This window comes from Lithobates pipiens, unplaced genomic scaffold (genome assembly GCF_037356315.1).
Source record: "Lithobates pipiens isolate NorthernLeopardFrog02 unplaced genomic scaffold, aLitPip1_a1.2 Scaffold_3, whole genome shotgun sequence".
NCBI classification, from domain to species: domain Eukaryota; kingdom Metazoa; phylum Chordata; class Amphibia; order Anura; family Ranidae; genus Lithobates; species Lithobates pipiens.
The window spans coordinates 176,751,260-176,767,900 of NW_027507790.1; positions in this window are offsets into that span (position 1 = coordinate 176,751,260).

The window sequence follows — 16,641 nt, forward strand, 5'->3', positions numbered from 1 at the left end:
CTGAATACCGCCCCAGTGTGAAAGCAGCCTTAGAGAGCCATGATAGTTACTCTAAACTGATAAGCTGTAAAGGTTTTGACTGCTCTGCCTAAGTACACTTTGAGCTATGAAATATTGAGCAACATAAACAATTTCTAGTACTAACTTTTTCTTTTACAGATCCTTGACTTTCAGGAAACATATATAATTTTTAAGACAAAAATATGCATTTCATTTTGAATGGTGACCATATATTTAGGCTGGGTTAAAGTCTATTAAAAATTCAAGGTAGATAAAATTTCAGTAACTAAGAATCTACTCAGATATTTTTCTCTAGGTTTTGGAGTCCCTGTCTAGTGACCACAGCTTAAACATTAAAGCCTTGTACACACGGTCAGATTATTGGATGAATTTTCACCAGTTTTTTTGTTTGATGCTAGTCTCAAATCAAAAGTGAAGATGGTACTCATCATGAGAAAATTTTCTGACGACAGAATTCAACGTCAGAAGTGACGTAATGTGTTGAATTGTTTTGTATTTGTGCTTTCATTTCTGAGCATGCTTAGTCATGCTCTTCAGATTTTTTTTGTCAGAAAACCATACTAATGAAAAGAAAATCATGTGTATGCGCCCTAAGAGAAGGCTCAATCATGAAAGGGACTTTAATTGTGCTAAAAAAAAAAAAAAAACTAGGAGTATTATACAACAAATATATAAAAGATACAAAATATTTATTACAAATATTAAAAGAACATGTATGCAATTGACTGTATCATCAAACATTTAGATTTTGTTTCAATTGTATACAATCATCATTGCATAGAATCATGGTAGATTAATGCATTCTGCATAACTTGCTTCTTCAGGATCCACGCTCACATATAGGCAGTCAATTGGCTATACAAACAAAGATGACATATAAACATACTAATGAAAGAAAACAAAATGAAACAAATATATAAAATATACATCCTAAATTTCCCCCAATGTCCATAAAGAACTGGCAAATAAAGGGGGAAAAAAAAACATAATCAAATCCCCAAGATCTATCTAACCCCAAAATATTTGAGCTCTATCACGTTTTGTATCCATTTCCCGATACCTATTGATGCTCAAGTGTCTGCAAAATTCAGTGTTTTTGCTAAAGATGTTGTTACATTAGGGCTCATTTACACTTGCTTTGACTTTAACCACTTAAGGACCGCCGTATTGCCAATGTACGTCATTGCAATGGCATGTACAGGCACAAGCACGGACATGTACGTGCTTGCCTTCCAGCGGGTGGGGGGTCCGATCGGACCCCCTCCCGCTGGATACGGTGGTCCATTTCGCTTCAGGAGCGATCCGGGATGAGGGGATGGCCGTTGGTTTCTGGCCATCCCCTCTCGATCGCTCCTGGCGAATGAGAAGCTTCCTCCCACTGTGTATTGTATACACAGGCAGGGAGGAAGTGATGTCATTCTCCTCGGGCGGTCTTTTTGACCGGACTACGAGGAGAAGACAGAAAGTAAGTGTGCACCAACACTACACTGACATGTAGGCACACACAGGCACACAAACCCCCCCCCCCCCCGATCCCCCCCCCAGTCACAGTGTCACTGATTGCAGTGATCATTTATTTACTGATCACTGCATTCAGTGTCAGTTGTAAAAGTAAAAACTGTCAGGGCAGTTAGTGTTAGGTCCAGGGTAGCCCCCTACCACCCCCCAATAAAGGTTTAACCCCCTGATTGCCCCTAGAGTTAACCCTTTCACCCCCTTTTGCCAGTGTCACTAAGCGATAATTTTTCTGATCGCTGCATTAGTGTCGCTAGTGTCGCTAGGTAGCTAGTTATTTTTTTAGGTTCACCGCCAGGTTTTTATAGCGCTAGGTACCCCGATATACTACCCAATAATGGTTTTAACCCCCTGATTGCCCCTAGTTAACCCTTTCACCCCCTTTTGCCAGTATCACTAAGCAATCGTTTTTCTGATCGCTGCATTAGTGTCACTGATGTCACTAGGTAGCTAGTTATTTTTTTAGGTTCACTGCCAGGTTTTTATAGCGCTAGGTACCCCGATATACTACCCAATAATGGTTTTAACCCCCTGATTGCCCCTAGTTAACCCTTTCACCCCCTTTTGCCAGTGTCACTAAGCGATAATTTTTCTGATCACTGCATTAGTGTCACTAGTGTCGCTAGGTAGCTAGTTATTTTTTTAGGTTCACCACCAGGTTTTTATAGCGCTAGGTACCCCCATATACTACCCAATAATGGTTTTAACCCCCCGAATGCCCCTTGTTAACCCTTTCACCAGCGATCACAGTATAAGTGTCACTGGTGACGCTGGTTAGCCAGTTAGTTATTTAGGTTCCCCGTCAGGTTTTTATATAGCGCCAGGGACCCCCATATACTACCTAATAAAAATTTGAACCTCCTGATTGCCCCTAGTTAACCCTTTCACCAGTGATCACCGTATAAGTGTTACGGGTGACTCTGGTTAGTTTGCTTTTTATAGCATCAGGGCACCCACCATTTATTACTCAGTAAAGGTTTAACCCCCTGATCACCCGGCGGGTGATATCAATTAGGTTTTAGGGTCAGGGTCTGCGTCGCCCCAGGCAGCGCTAGGTTAGTGCCAGTACCGCTAACACCCACACGCAAAGCATAAACCTCCCGTAGTGGTATAGAATCTGAACAGATCAATATCTGATCTGATCAGATCTATACTAGCAGTTTAGGGTTCCAAAAAAACGCATTGTTAGCGGGATCAGCCCAGATACCTGCTGGCACCTGCGTTTTGCCCCTCTGCCCAGCCCATCCAAGTGCAGTATCGATCGATCACTGTCACTTACAAAACACTAAACACATAACTGCAGCGATCGCAGAGTCAGGCCTGATCCCTGCGATCGCTAACAGTTTTGTTTGGTAGCATTTTATATTTAAATCCGGAAGGCAGTGCTTGGTTTTCGGGGTACCGTACGTGGCTAGGCTCCCAAAAAGTCCCCCACATGTGGTATCCCCGTACTCGGGAGAAGCAGCAGAATTTATTTTGGGGTGTAATTTGACTTATGCCCATAGCATGTGTGAGCAATATATCATTTAGTGACAACTTTGTGCAAAAAAAAAAAAAAAAAAAAAATTGTAAAATTCCTGCAACTTGTGGCAAAATATAAAATATTTCATGGACTCAACATGCCTCTCAGTAAATAGCTTGGGGTGTCTACTTTCCAAAATGGGGTCATTTGGGGGGTTTTGTGTTATTTTGGCATTTTATGGCCCTCGAAACTGTGATAGGTAGTGAGGAGTGAAATCAAAAATTTGCACCCTTAGAAATCCTGAAGGCAGTGATTGGTTTTCGGGGTGCCGTACGCGGCTAGACTCCCAAAAAGTCCCACATATGTGGTATCCCCGTACTCAGGAGAAGCAGCAGAATATATTTTGGGGTGCAATTCCACATATAACTATGGCATGTGTGAGCAATATATCATTTAGTGACAACTTTTTGTAAACTTTTTTTTTTTTTTGTGTCATTATTCAATCACTTGGGACAAAAAAAAAAATTCAATGGGCTCAACATGCCTCTCCACAACTTCCTTGGGGTGTCTACTTTCCAAAATGGGGTCATTTGGGGGGGGGTTTGTACTGCCCTGCCATTTTGGCACCTCAAGAAATGAGATAGGCAGTCGTAAATTAACAGCTGTGTAAATTCTAGAAAATGTACTCTAGTTTGTAGACGCTATAACTTTTGCGCAAACCAATAAATATACGCTTATTGACAATTTTTTACTAAAGACATGTGGCTGAATAAATTTTGCCCTAAATGTATGACTAAAATTGAGTTTATTCGATTTTTTTTATAACAAAAAGTAGAAAATATCATTTTTTCTCAAAATTTTCGGTCTTTTTCAATTTATATCGCAAAAAAAATAAAAAAAATAAAAAATCGCAGAGGCAATCAAATACCATCAAAAGAAAGCTCTATTTGTGGGAAGAGAAGGACGCAAATTTCGTTTAGGTACAACATTGCATGACCGCGCAATTACCAGGTAAAGCAGTGCAGTGCGAAATTGTAAAAAGACCTCTGGTCCTTAGGCTGTTAATTGGTCCAGGGCTGAAGTGGTTAACACACATTACAACGCCAACCACTTCAACAGGCTTTCTTGATATGTTTGATACTTCTTCTTTTGAAAATTTAATGAAGCTTGGCACACAGTATGCCCTGCGTGTGCTGATTTTCTATTTTTTTTTAAAAGAGGAAGTGATAATACTTTAATAATTTAAAAGTGAAGCAAATCTAATGCTGAATTAAAGCTCTTGTACTGCTGCTAGTGCAGTTAAGGTGCTCTCTGATAGGCTTGTATGGGGGGGGCTTTGGAGAAGCGCTGAAGCACAATGAAAGCAACAGAAGGTATAATTTAAGGACAGCATCGCAAAAGCAACAGTGTGAACAGGACTGTAAAGGAACAATTTTATTTCGTAATAGTTGCTTTGATTGGGGGCTGAGAGGGCTTTGAAAGGTGTATCAAATGCCATGTTATGAAGCAAGTGTAAAGGAGTCCTTAGATGAAATGGCATCAATAAAAGTGAAATTGTGGGAGCAATATAAACATGCTGTGAAAAAAAAATGCATTCATATTTCTCGAGGGCCTCTATTAACTATTCTATAGGACAAGTCAGATTATCAAAGGGAATGTATAGTAGTTTTCTATAGATTTTTTTTTTCCCCCCTGCTATTTAAACAGTAATTCAGTTACTGAATAGGCTCTGATTAAAGGGGAACACGTCATTTCCAGCAGATTGATATTTGTTGAAGATGTTGGATGTCTTACACTTGTTACTTCCATTGGTCAACAGATAATTACTTGTGTATGCAAGCTATTATTTTATGTTTGTGAGTCTCATTCATGTTTTATATATAGTAAATGTTAGTACATGCTTCATGAGGTCAGTGCACTATTTGTTCTCTGCTTTGTTTGCTATATCAGATCACCCTATCTGTCACAAGTGCAGCATGCTGTCATGGGAAAGTAAAGAATTTTGCCTGTGTAACTTGGAAACATAAGCACTTGGGCTAAAGCCCGAAAGTTGTGTAATTTTAACAAACAGATTTTGTTACATAGTTAGATAGTAGGTGAGGTTGAAAAAAGACACAAGTCCATCAATTCCAACCTATGTGTGTGATTATATGTCAGTATTACATTGTATATCCCTGTATGTTGTGGTCATTCAGGTGCTTATCTAATCGTTTCTTGAAACTATAAATATCCCCCGCTGAGACCACCACCTGTGGAAGGGAATTCCACATCTTTGCTGCTCTTACAGTAAAGAACCCTCTACGTAGTTTAAGGTTAAACCTCTTTTCTTCTAATTTTAATGAGTGGCCACGAGTCTTGTTAAACTCCCTTTTGCGAAAAAGGTTAATCCCTATTGTGGGGTCACCAGTATGCTATTTGTATATTGAAATCATATCCCCTCTCAAGCCTCTCTTCTCCAGAGAGAATAAGTTCAGTGCTCACAACCTTTCCTCATAATTGATATCCTCCAGACCCTTTATTAGCTTTGTTGCCCTTTTTTGTACTCACTCCATTTCCAGTACATCCTTCCTGAGGACTGGTGCCCAGAACTGGACAGCATACTCCAGGTGCGGGCGGACCAGAGTCTTCTAGAGCGGGAGAATTATCATTTTATCTCTGGAGTTGATCCCCTTTTTAATGCATTCCAATATTCTGTTTGCTTTGTTAGCAGCAGCTTGGCATTGCATGCCATTGCTGAGCCTATCATCTACTAGGACCCCCAGGGCCTTTTCCATCCTAGATTTCCAGAGGTTCTTCCCCCCCAGTGAGTAGATTGCATTAATACTTTTGCCAACCAAATACATTACTTTGAATTTTTCCACATTAGACTTCATTTGCCCACCGCATTAATTTGTTCAGATCTTTTTGCAAGGTTTCCACATCCTGCGGAGAAGTTATTTCCCTGCTTAGCTTAGCATCGTCAGCAGATACAGAGATTGAACTGTTTACCCCGTCCTCCAGGTTGTTTATGAACAAATTAAAAAGGGTTGGTCCCAGCACAGAACCCAGGGGGACCCCACTACCCACCCCTGACAATTCCAAGTACTCCCCATTTATCACCACCCTCTGAAGTCGCCAGGGGAGGGCTGGTAGCCTTAGGCCAGGGGGACAAGTCCAGTCACATGGCCCATAGAACTGTTGGTGGCAAAGTGATGGATCGGGAAAACAGACTAAGGTTTTCCATGATCACAAAGGTGGGGGGGGGGGGGGTTTAGGGAGGACCTGTACCACCATGGCCTCCAGGAACTAAAATGCAAACAAGTCCTTGTATGAATCCCTCAGAGCTGAGGACCTGACCCCCTCCTGACCAACTAGTGAGGGACTACAAGTCCAAGCACATTACCACCTGAGATTTAAGGATTTGACCCCCCCAACTAGTGAAGGACTACAAGTTCCTGCATGAACCCCTGAGATCTGAGGATGTGTCCCCTTAGGTCCTGAGCTCTGAGGAGTTCATGCTGGGACCTGTAGTCCTTCACTTTTGGGATGTCACATCCCCAAAAGTACAGGACTACAAGTCCCAGCATGGACCCTGGCTGAGATTTAAGGATGTGATCTCCTCCTCTGCTGCCAGCTCATTCTCCCATGACACACATTACACATACAGTGGTGTGAAAAAGTGTTTGCCCCCTTCCTCATTTCCTGTTCCTTTGCATGTTTGTCACACTTAAGTGTTTCGGAACATCAAACCAATTTAAACAATAGTCAAGGACAACACAAGTAAACACAAAATGCAATTTGTAAATGAAGGTGTTTATTATTAAAAGTGAAAAAAAATTCAAACCATCATGGCCCTGTGTGAAAAAGTGATTGCCCCCCTTGTTAAAACATACTATAACTGTGGTTGTCCACACCTGAGTTCAATTTCTATAGCCACACCCAGGCCTGATTATTGCCACACCTGTTCACAATCAAGGCATCACTTAAATAGGAGCTGCTTGACACAGTAAGGTCCACCAGAAGATCCTTAAAAGCTACACATCATGCCGAGACCCAAAGAAATGCAGGAACAATTGAGAAAGAAAGTAATTGAGATCTATCAGTCTGGAAAGGGTTATAAAGCCATTTCCAAAGCTTTGGGAATCCAGCGAACCACAGTGAGAGCCATTATCCACAAATGGCGAAGACATGGAACAGTGGTGAACCTTCCCAGGAGTGGCCGGCCTCCCAAAATTACCCCAAGAGCGCAGCGACGACTCATCCAAGAGGTCACAAAAGACCCCACAACAACGTCCAAGGAACTGCAGGCCTCACTTGCCTCAGTTAAGGTCAGCGTTCATGCCTCCACCATCAGGAAAAGACTGGGCAAAAATGGCCTGCATGGCAGAGTTCCAAGGAGAAAACCACTGCTGAGCAAAAAGAACATCAAAGCTCGTCTCAATTTCTCCACAACACATCTTGATGATCCCCAAGACTTTTGGGACAACATTCTGTGGACCGATGAGACAAAAGTGGAACTCTTTGGAAGGTGTGTGTCCAAGTATATCTGGCGTAGAAGGAACACTGCATTTCATAAAAAGAACATTATACCAACAGTAAAATATGGTGGTGGTAGTGTGATGGTCTGGGGCTGTTTTGCTGCTTCAGGACCTGGAAGACTTGCCGTGATAAAAGGAACTATGAATTCTGCTGTCTACCAAGAGATCCTGAAGGAGAATGTCCGACCATCTGTTTGTGTACTCAAGCTGAAACGAACTTGGGTTCTGCAGCAGGACAATGATCCTAAACACACCAGCAAGTCCACCACCGAATGGCTGAAGAAAAACAAAATTAAGACTTTGGAGTGGCCTAGCCAAAGTCCTGACCTGAATCCTATTGAGATGTTGTGGTATGACCTTAAAAAGGCCGTTCATGCTCAAAAACCCTCTAATGTAACTGAATTAGGACAATTTTGCAAAGATGAGTGGGCCAAAATTCCTCCAGGACGCTGTAAAAGCCTCATTGCACGTTATCGCAAACGCTTGGTTGCAGTTGTTGCTGCTAAGGGTGGCCCAACCAGTTATTAGGTTTAGGGGGCAATCACTTTTTCACACAGGGCCATGATGGTTTGTATTTTTTTTCACCTTTAATAATAAACACCTTAATTTACAAATTGCATTTTGTGTTTACTTGTGTTGTCCTTGACTATTGTTTAAATTGGTTTGATGTTCCGAAACACTTAAGTGTGACAAACATGCAAAGGAACAGGAAATGAGGAAGGGGGGCAAACACTTTTTCACACCACTGTATGTTCTAATTCATTCACTGCTCCTGACCTCACCTCAGGCAGTTTGATTCTGGAGAGGTGCTTCTGGCAGTGTCAGCCAGGGACAGTTCCCTTCCCTCAGGCAGGCTCCGAGGCGCATTCCGCCGCACAGGAGAAGATGGAGGGAGGAGGTGGGTGGATAAAACACTAATAGGCATGGAGGAGGCGGAAGATCCTCCTCCGCTCTGAATGCTGGGGCCTCAGCCTCACTTTCCTCCTGGGGACTGTGACATCACTGGTTGCTAGATGCCAGGCAATCCTCGCCCGAGCAGTAACATGTGGCCAACTGTGGAACTGCACATGTGCAGTTCCCAGCTCAGCTGGCAGCACGACAGCCTTTTTACAGGGAATCAGAGCAGCCCAGGGGCAATTGCATCCCTGCCCCCCAGCCCAGCCCACCCCTGGAAGTTGCCCTTGTAGCCAGTTTTCAATCCATGTACTCACCCTATGGTCTATGCCAATGGACCTTATTTTGTACAGTAAACGTTTATGGGGAATTGTGTCAAATGCTTTTGCAAAATCCAGATACACCACATCTACAGGCCTTCTTTTATCTAGCTGGCAACTCACTTCATCATGGAAGGTTAGTAGATTGGTTTGGCAAGAACGATTCTTCATGAATCCATGCTGATTACTGCTAATGATACTGTTTTCATTGCTAAAATCTTGTATATAGTCCCTTATTATCCCCTCCAAGAGTTTACATACTATTGATGTTAGGCTAACTGGTCTGTAATTTCCAGAGATGTATTTTGGGCCCTTTTAAACTATTGGTGCTACATTGGCTTTTCTCTAATACAGAACACCAGTAATAAAGGGTAGCTTCAGGTGTATATTGTGCTGGAGGCACACAACACCCAATTTAACTGCTGCAGATGCCTGTATTAGAAAACACCAGCAATAAGGGGTATCTTCAGGTGTATACTATGCTGGAGGCACACAACACCCACTTTAACTCCTGCAGATGCCTGTATTAGAGAACACCAGCAATAAAGGGTAGATACAGGTGTATACTGTGCTGGAGGCACACAACACCCACATTAACTGCTGCAGAATCACAAGAAATGAACACACTGTCCCTGCCTATCTTGCTCTCTCCCTGCACGCCGTAACACACTACACAAGACCGCCGAGCTGGCGGCCTTATATAGTGTGGGGAGTGTACTAAACCCCATGAGCTATAAATGGCCACATTCATCCTGCCTGTGGCCAATTATGTCTCTCCTCGCTGCCGGCGCTGTGATTGGCCAAGCATGTGGGGTCACAGTGCATGCTTGGCCAATCATGAGCCAGCAATGCACTGCTATGGCACAGTGCATTGTGAGCCGTGAGCGCCACACGAATATGGCACGAACGGGAAAACACCAAGCTCATCCCTGTCAGTAAAAATTAGGAACAATGATCTGGAAATTACTTGACTGAGTTCCCTAAGTACCCTAAAGTAAGTGCAAGCCATCTGCTCCCGGTGATTTATTAGGCCGCGTACACACGCGGGGACTGTTCGCCCAACTTTGTCCGTCAAACAGTTTCAGCAAACAGTCCGCTCAAAATTAGCATGGACGGACATGGCCACACACGACGAACGAACAGTTTGCTGAAACCGTGCGCGATGACGTGAACGGCACGTACGACGGGACGAAAAATACGACGTCCTATACACTGCATTATAACTTTCGGCGTGTAAATCCTTTGAGCATGCGCGGAACTTAGTTTGACGAACAAGCCTACACACGAGGGGACTGTTCGCTGAAACAAAGTTTCAGCGGACAGTTTTTCGGAATTTCCGAAAAACCTTGTTCAGCGGACTGTTCGCTGAAACTGTCCGCTGAAAGCCCACACACGGGCGGACTGTCCGCCGAAACACTGTTCAGCGGACAAAGTTGGCCGAACAGTCCCCGCGTGTGTACGCGGCCTTAATGTTACGTTTCCCAAGTCTAATTTTAATTCTGTCCTCTGTTAACCATGGAGGTGCTTCCTGTGATGTGTCATGAGGACAAACACAGTTTTGGTTACTGAAGCCCCCCCGATTCCCTCGTGAAGACCGAGGAGAACAATAAATTCAATACCTTCGCCATCTCCACATCCTTTGCAACCAGATGTCCTTCCTCATTCTTTATGGGGCCAATATGGTCTGTCCTCACTTTTTTACTGTTTACATACTTAAAGAATTTCTTGGGATTTTTTTTTTGCTCTCCTCCGCTATGTGACTTTCATGTTCTATCTTAGCCGTCCTTATTTCACCATCACATTTCTTGTTGCATTCTTTATAAAGTCTGAATGCTGATGATGATCCCTCAACCCTGTATTTTTGGAAGGCTTTCTCCTTTTTTATATGTATTTTTACATTGGAGTTAAGCCATCCAGGACTTGTGCTTGCTCTTTTAAATTTATTACCCAATGGGATGCATTGGCTAATGCCCTTATTTAATATGCGCTTAAAGCAAACCCATCTCTCCTCCGCATCCTTTGTTCCTAAGATTTTATCCCAATTTATGCCTTCTAGTAAGGTTCATAGTTTAGGGAAGTTGGCTTTTTTTGAAATTCAGTGTCTTTGTATTCCCCTTATGTTTCCTATTTGTGTGATTTATAGGGAAGCCAATTGACCTGTGATTTATGTTCCCTAAATTGCCCCGTATTTCCACATCCGTGATCAGGTCTGTAGTAACGCTTTAGTTCTAGTTGGTGCGTCTACCATCTGACCCATAAAATTGTCCTGCAAGACATTTAGGAATTGGCGAGCCTTAGATGAATGTGCGGTTCCCTCCATCCAGTCTATATCTGAATAATTAAAATCCCCCATTATGATAACACTTCCCATCTTTGCTGATAATTCAAATTGTGATAGCATAGCATACTCCCATTATTATTTTCGCCTTAGCTTCATCCCTTTGGAGCTCTACCCATAAGGATTCCACCTCCTTCCTAGGTTCCTTAGTGATGTCATCTCTCACATTCACTTGTACATTATTATGGATATATAGGCATACCCCTCCCCCTTTTTACCCTCTCTATCCTTGCGATAAAGGGTATACCCTTGAATGTGTAGCACTGACCCCCGAAGGAGCTGCTGGTTTTATTGGGCTTACCGTTACCTTCTTGACTACTTCTCCATCTAGGGATTCCCGTGGTAGATGGCCCAAAGAAATGTGGAAACGGACACTGAATCCTCTTTTAGGTTATTTATTGGAAGTATAAACAGAGACTCTCAGTTTAGGGTAGATGGTTAAGGTTAAGTTCAGGTACTTTGGACTGCAAAAATGAAAAGTCTCATAGAAGAAATCCAGAGAATAACTGTTTCACAGCCCCAAATAGACCTCCTCTCACTAGGCCTAGCAGCCGGCGGGGTGTTAAGTAAAGTCTCTGCCACAGACTTGAATGTAGAATACTTGAGAAAAGTCTCTGCCACGACTTAGGTGTAACTGAGGGACATAGACAAATTTAAAGAGCTATCATACGGTACCAGTATCTCTCAGCTGGTCCGGCGATACCGCATGAGTGTAGATCCATGAATTGTCCTTCAACTGAGCCTCCAGGCTCCTTCAGAGAAGCCAGCCCTGCGCACGGCCTTCTCCTGAAGAGTCTTCCCCTGTGTGCTTCTCCAGTTGCTGGGCCCCTCCCTTAGATGAGACGGCATCGGACCACCTTTGAATCAATAGGCCCAGATATCCATTCAGGCCTGTTCCTGCAGTTGCGTTGCCTCGGGCTAGCCAGCCCTGAGACTCGGAAATGCATGGTTCTGCACCCCAGGCCAGGAGGACCATGGGGGCTGGTCAGGAGGACCAGAACCAAACAGAAAAACTGGGCTGGTTCCGAAAGAAAACGTGGCATTCAATACACCCAGCTAGACTGCGTTCTCACACTTTCCGGCGGTGACAGCGACAACTGCGGTCAAGGAGAACCCAGTGCAACCCAGCCAGTCTGGTACTGAAACCATAAATTTAGTAAAATTAGCCCCAAACCCCAACTGTGGTTTCAGGAGAATTAACTTTGAAAAACATATAGCATATGCTCGTCAGGATCCAGTGCTACAAATGTTTGCAAGCCAATCATGAGAGCTGTTGAACCAGGTCTCTGAAATTCCCACAAAATCTAAATCCTCCTCATACAATAGTATCTCTAGTTCACCCATCTTAACCGCCAGGCTCCTGGCATTGGTGAACATGCCACATAGTTGAGACCGGTCGCATATTATCCTCTTACTGGGTGTTCCGAGATTGCAACTAGGACTTGCTAATATACGCGCACCATGACAGCTGGGTCTTCCCCAGCCCCTCTCAGTAATCTGATCACCAGATTCGTGATGTGTTGAACCCAAGCCCCCGGTAGACAACATATTGTTTGGCACTTCAGGCTTTTGTTACAGATTGGCCTCTCTGTCTTAAGAATTGAGTCCCCTACCACCAGAATCTGTCTTTACTTTCCCTTCCCCCCCCACTCTCACTGGAGGAGTTCTTCCCCCGGCAGCTAGGAGAGTCCCTCAGCTCCAGCAGTGCTGGTCCCTGACTGGTTTCACCAATGTCACTCAATAGAGCATACTTATTGGGATGCTCCAGCCCTGGATTCGCCTCCCTGGCACTTCCCCCTCTACCCTTCCTGACTGTCACCCATCTACTCTTTGCTAGTGCCTGCACCTCTTTGTCTCCACCCGCCTCCTGACGGCATCTGCCGTGTGAGTTCCTGGCTCTCCTTTAGTATAGAAATACTTCTCAGTGCTGACAGTTGCTTGGTACTCGCAGACCACTCGCAGACCTACATGCACTTGCAGAACTACGTGCACTCGCAGAACACTTGCAGAACTACGTGCACTCGCAGATCACTTGCAGAACTACGTCCACTTGTAGACCTACATGCACTTGCAGACCACTCGCAGAACTACGTGCACTCCCAGAACTACGTGCACTCAGACCACTCGCAGAACTACGTGCACTTGCAGACCTACATGCACTCGCAGACCACTTGCAGAACTACGTGCACTTGCAGAACTATGTTTTATGCTCTGTACACACGGTCGGAAATTCCGATGGAAAAAGTCAGATCGGATTATGTTGTCAGAAAATCCGTGTGTGGGCTCTATCAGACTTTTTCTGTTGGATTTTCTGACGCACAAAGTTTGAGAGCAGGATCTAAAATTTTCCAACAACAAAATCAGATCGTGTATAGACAATTGCGACAGACAAAGTGCCACGCATTCTCAGAATTAGGGATGAGCTTCGTGTTCGAGCGTTGGCGCAGTGCATTGCTGCCCGATGATTGGCCAAGCATGCACTGTGACCCCGCATGCTTGGCCAATCGCAGCGCCGGCAGCGAGGAGAGCCATGATTGGCCACAGGCATCCTGCCTGTGGCCAATCATAGCTCAGGCTGTGTAGTGCACGCCCCACACTATATAAGGCCGCCTTTAAGGCGGCCTCCTGTAGTGTGTTACTTTGCATCTGAAGCAGTGGGTGTTCTGTGTACCTTCAACACAGTACACACCAATCGTTTTTGGCTGATTTCCTATCTTGCTGCTGTGTAGTGGTTGTTGTCTGTGCCCTGACTGCAGTATACACCACTATATTCACCTCACCTATATAGCTAGTGATCTAGCTTTAACCACTTAACAACTGCCCATTGCTGATTAATGGCTTCAGGGCGGTTGTTTAACTCAGAGAGGCCGTTAATTAACGGCCTCCCAGAATTCTGCTCTCGCGTGCCCCGAGGTGTGCGCACTCGAGAGCATCCGTGACAGCCGGGTCCATAGGACCCGGCGCATCACGGTAAACGGCCGCTCATAGCGGCCGTTTACCACGTGATTGCTCCGTCAAATGATGGAGTGATCACTTGTAAACAAACCGGCGTCATGTTATGACGCCTGTTCCTCCCTCCCCTTTCTGTACCGATCGGTACAGCGGAGGGGAAAGAGATTGGTGTCAGCAGCGATGTGGGCTGCATCTGCAGTGCCCACATCGCTGCTCACCGAATTTAACCCCTCAATTCCCTGCCAATACTCTGCAATACCAGTGCATACTCTGCAGTACCCTGCCATTACTCTGCAGTACCCCGCCATTACTCTGCAGTACCCCGCCATTACTCTGCAGTACCCCGCCATTACTCTGCAGTACCCCGCCATTACTCTGCAGTACCCCGCCATTACTCTGCAGTACCCCGCCATTACTCTGCAGTACCCCGCCATTACTCTGCAGTACCCCGCCATTACTCTGCAGTACCCCGCCATTACTCTGCAGTACCCCGCCATTACTCTGCAGTACCCCGCCATTACTCTGCAGTGCAGTACCCTGCCATTACTCTGCAGTACCCCGCCATTACTCTGCAGTACCCCGCCATTACTCTGCAGTGCAGTACCCCGCCAATTCTCTGCAGTGCAGTACCCCGCCATTACTCTGCAGTGCAGTACCCTGCCATTACTCTGCAGTACCCCGCCATTACTCTGCAGTACCCCGCCATTACTCTGCAGTGCAGTACCCTGCCATTACTCTGCAGTACCCTGCCATTACTCTGCAGTACCCCGCCATTACTCTGCAGTAACCCCCATTACTCTGCAGTAACCCCCATTACTCTGCAGTAACCCCCATTACTCTGCAGTAACCCCCATTACTCTGCAGTAACCCCCATTACTCTGCAGTAACCCCCATTACTCTGCAGTACCCGCCATTACTCTGCAGTACCCCCAATACTCTGCAGTACCCTGCTATTACTCTGTAGTACCCCGCCAATACCCTGCCAATACTCTGTAATACCCTGCCATAAATTGCCATACCCAGCCATACTCAGAGATACCCAGCCATACTCGGTGATACCCTGAAATACCCAGCCATAGACGCCCCCCACCCCTCACCGCCCTCCGGTGCTTCTACCAACTCGCCAGTACAATCAAAGCCAGAATCTTTTTTTTATTTTTTTATTTCAGGCTTCCCAGCCTAGAGGTGAGATGTGGGGTCATATTGACCCCCCAGATTTCACTGTAAAGAGGACCTGTCACCCCATATTCCTATTACAAGGGATGTTTACATTTCTTGTAATAGGAATAAAAGTGATCAAAAATATATTTTTGGGAAAAAAAATGTCAAACTAAAATAAATAAAGTAAAATGAACAATAAAAAAATAAAATAAAAATTAAAGCGCCCATGTCCCCATGTGCTCGCATGTGCCACACATGTGAGGTATCGCCGAGAATGTTAGAGCGAGAGCAATAATTCTAGTCCTAGACCTCCTCTGCAACTCAAAACATGTAACCAGTAAAAAAATATTTAAAGCGTCGCCTATGGGTATTTTTTAAGTAGCGACGTTTGGCGCCATTCCACGGGCATGTGCAATTTTGAAGAGTGACATGTTTGATATCTATTTACTCAGCATAACTTCATCTTTCACTTTATGCAAACATTGGGCTAACAAGTGGTTAATAATAGAGCTTGCAGTCAGTAGTGTTAGGAGATAGTGCGTGCTGTCTGCGTGCTCTGTACCCAGTACATACCGCTATAATATAGGGCAGGCCCCTACTTTCAAACATCCAACTTACAAACATCTCCTACTTGCAAACGCAAGGAGACAGCAGCAAGTGAGATGAAAAAAGATGGACGACAAAACAAATTATACAGGGGTGATAACCCTTCCCTATGTTTTCCAAAAAGCTTAAAGATATTTTTTTTGACTGGAGCTACACTTTAAAAATGTACCGGTTGAAAATGACAAACAGATTCAACTTAACACAACAAACCTACACAGTCCCTGTCTTGTTTGCACCGCCTGTATACTGCTGTTCTGAGTATATAGGGCCTGGGGGCCACACGCATTTCCTTTTTTTAATATGGGTACGGGGTTCCCCTTAATATGTGTACAAGACCCAAATAGGCTGGTAATGGGCAGGGAGGGCTACCCATGCCATTTTTCTGAATGATTTTCAACCATATTGCAGGAACCAGATATAACATTAAAACCGCAAGCAGTTTTAAATGGTGTTATTTCCGTTTAATGTCATTTTGTGCAGGGACTGTTCTAAACACGGGAAACACGTGGCACTTCACAGGCATACTATAGACACCCCCCAGGCACCATATTTAAAGGAATATAATAACTTTTTTTTTTTCACTTTAATCGTCATTAAAATCAGTGCTCCCGCCAAAACGGTAGTTTTTAAAACTTTTTTTTGCAGTGACCCATGTCCCCTGAGGCAGGAGGCAGGTCGCCAAACCCTTTTTAGGACACTATCTTGCATATTAGCCGTTAAAATTAGCACTTTCCAATTCGAACGTTCGAGTCCCATAGACTTCAATGGGGTTCTAACGTTCGTACCGAACGCGGGGGTCGTTCGCAAGTTCTGGTGCGAACCGAACCGGGGGGTGTTCGGCTCATCCCTACTCAG